Here is a 3,247-nt window from a genome sequence, read left to right as displayed (position 1 = left end):
CATCTATGTTCATCAGTGATATTGTTCTGTAATTTTCTTTTTTTGTAGTATCTTTGTTTGGCTTTGGTATATGGGTGATAGTGGCCTCTTAGAATGGGTTTGGGAGTGTTCCTTCCTCTGCAGTTTTTTGGAAGAGTTCGAGAAGGATGGGTGTTAGCTCTTCTCTAAATGTTTGACAGAATTCACCTGTGAAGCCATTTGGTCCTGGACTTTTGTTTGTTGGAAGATTTTAAATCACAGTTTCAATTTCATTCCTTGTGATTGGTCTGTTCATATTTTCTGTTTCTTCCTGGTTCAGTCTTGGAAGGTTATACCTTTCTAAGAATTTGTCCATTTCTTCCAGGTTGTCCATTTTATTGACACAGAGTTGCTTGTAGTATTCTCTTAGGATGCTTTGTGTTTCTGTGGTGTCTGTTGGAACTTCTTTTGCATTTCTAATTTTATTGATTTGAGTCCTCTCCCTCTTTTTCTTGATGAGCCTGGCTAATGGTTTATCAATTTTGTTTATCTTCTCAAAGAACCAGCTTGTTGTTTTATTTGCTATTGTTTTCTTTGTTTCTACTTCATTTATTTTCTGCTCTGATAATTATGATTTGTTTCCTTCTACTAGCTTTGGGTTTTGTTTGTTCTTCTTTTTCTATTTCCTTTAAGTGTAAGGTTAGATTGTTTATTTGATATTTTTCTTGTTCCTTGAGATAGGCTTGTATTGCTTTAAACTTCCCTCTTAGAACTGCTTTTGCTGCCTCCCATAGGTTTTGGATCATCATGTTTTCATTGTCATTTGTCTCTAGGTATTTTTTGATTTCCTCTTTGATATCTTCAGTGATCCCTTAGTTATTTAGTAACATATTGTTTAGCCTCCATGTGTTTGTGTTTTTTTATGGTTTTATCCCTGTAATTGATTTCTAATCTCATACCATTGTGGTCAGAAAAGGTGCTTGATATGATTTCAGTTTTCTTAAATTTACTGATGCTTGATTTGTGACCCAGGATGTGATGTATCCTGGAGTATGTTCCGTGTGAACTTGAAAAGAAAATGTAATCTGCTGTTTTTGGACGGAATGTCCTACAAATATCAATTAAATCTATGTGGTCTGTTTTGTCATTTAAACCTTGTGTTTCCTTATTAATTTTCCATTTGGATGATCTGTCCATTGGTGTAAGTGAGGTGCTAAAGTCCCCAACTATTATTGTGTTACTGTCAATTTCCTCTTTTATAGCTGTTAGCAGTTGCCTTATGTATTGAGGTTCTCCTATGTTGGGTGCATATGTATTTATAATTGTTATATCTTCTTCTTGGATTGATCACTTGATCATTATGTAGTGTCCTTCCTTGTCTCTTGTAACATTCTTTATTTTAAAGTCTATTTTATCTGATATGAGTATTGCTACTCCAGCTTTCTTTTGATTTCCATTTGCATGGAATATCTTTTTCCTTCGCCTCACTTTCAGTCTACATGTGTGCCTAGGTCTGAAACGTGTCTCTTGTAGGCAGCATACATATGGGTCTTGTTTTTGTATCCATTCAGCCAGTCTATGTCTTTTGCCTGGAGCATTTAATCCATTTACATTTAAGGTAATTATCAATAAGTATGTTCCTATTACCATTTTCCTAATGTTTTGGGTTTGTTTTTATAGGTGTTTTCCTTCTCCTGTGTTTCCTGCCTGGAAAAGTTCCTTTAGTATTTGTTGTAAAGCTGGTTTGGTGGTGCTGAATTCTCTTAGCTTTTGCTTGTCTGTAAAGGTTTTAATTTCTCTGTTGAATGTGAATGAGATCCTTGCTGGGTAGAGTAATCTTGGTTGTAGGTTTTTCCCTTTCATCACTTTAAATATAGAGTTGTAGAGTTGTACACCCTTCTGACTTGTAGAGTTTCTGCTGAGAAATCAGCTGTTAACCTTATGGGAGTTCCCTTGTATGTTATTTGTTGTTTTTCTCCTGTTGCTTTCAATAATTGCTTTGTCTTTAATTTTTGTCAATTTGATTACTATGTGCCTCAGCGCATTGGCCTCTCCCGTTGCAGAGCACAGGCTCCAGATGTGCTGGCCCAGCGGGCATGGCTCACGGGCCCAGCCACTCCATGGCATGTGGGATCTTCCCGGACTGGGCACGAACCCGTGTCCCCTGCATTGGCAGGCAGACCCTCAAACACTTCACCACCAGGGAAGCCCTGTTTGTTTGTTCTTTATTTCTTGTAGGCATTCTTTAATTCTTCTAGGTCTTTGTTTAACATTTCCTGTATCTTCTCAATATTTGCCTCCATTCTTTTTACGAGGTCCTGGATCATCTTCACTATCATTATTTTGAATTCTTTTTTTGGAAGCTTTCCTATCTCCACGGCATTTAGTTGTTTTCTGGGGTTTTATCTTTTTCCTTCATCTGATACATAGCTCTCTGCCTTTTCATCTTGTCTATCTTTCTGTGAATGTGGTTTTTGTTCCACATGCTGCAGGATTGTAGTTCTTGCTTCTGCTGTCTGGCCTCTGGTGGATGAGGCTAAGAGTATCACACAAGTTTCCTGTTGGGAAGGACTGGTGGTGAGTACAACTGGGTGTTGCTCTGGTGGGCAGAGCTCATTAAAACTTTAATCCACTTGTCTGCTAACGGGTGTGGCTGGGTTCCCTCCCTGTTGGTTGTCTGGCCTGAGGTAACCCAACACTGGAGCCTACTTGGCTCTTTGGTGGGGCTAATGGCAGGCTCTGGGAGGGCTCACGCCAAGGAGTACTTCCAAGAACTTCTGCTGCCTGAGTCCTTGTCCTCACGGCGAGGCACAACTATCCCCCACCTCTGCAGGAGACCCTCCAACACTAGCAGGTAGGTCTGGTTCAGTCTCCTATGGGGTCACTGCTCCTTCCCATGGGTCCTGATGTGCACACTACTTTGTGTGTGCCCTCCAAGAGTGGAATCTGTTTCCCCCAGTCCTGTTGAAGTCTTGTAATCAAATCCCAGTAGGCTTCGAAGTCTGATTCTCTAGAAATTCTTCCTCCCGTTGCCAGACCCTCAGGTTGGGAAGCCTGACTTGAGGCTCAGAACCTTCACTCCAGTGGGTGGACTTCTGTGGTATAAGTGTTCTCCAGTTTGTGAGTCACCCACCCAGCAGTTATGGGATTTGATTTTATTGTGATTGCGCCCCTCCTACCGTCTCATTGTGGCTTCTCCTTTGTTTTTGGATGTGGAGTATCATTTTTGGTGAGTTCCAGTGTCTTCCTGTCGATGATTGTTAGTTGTGACTCCGGTGCTCTTGCAAGA

The sequence above is a fragment of the Neophocaena asiaeorientalis genome, unplaced genomic scaffold (assembly GCF_003031525.2).
Source record: "Neophocaena asiaeorientalis asiaeorientalis breed wild unplaced genomic scaffold, Neophocaena_asiaeorientalis_V1.1 scaffold604, whole genome shotgun sequence".
Taxonomy (NCBI): domain Eukaryota; kingdom Metazoa; phylum Chordata; class Mammalia; order Artiodactyla; family Phocoenidae; genus Neophocaena; species Neophocaena asiaeorientalis.
The sequence above is the reverse complement of the archived record's forward strand: the minus strand, read 5'-3'. Positions refer to the sequence as shown.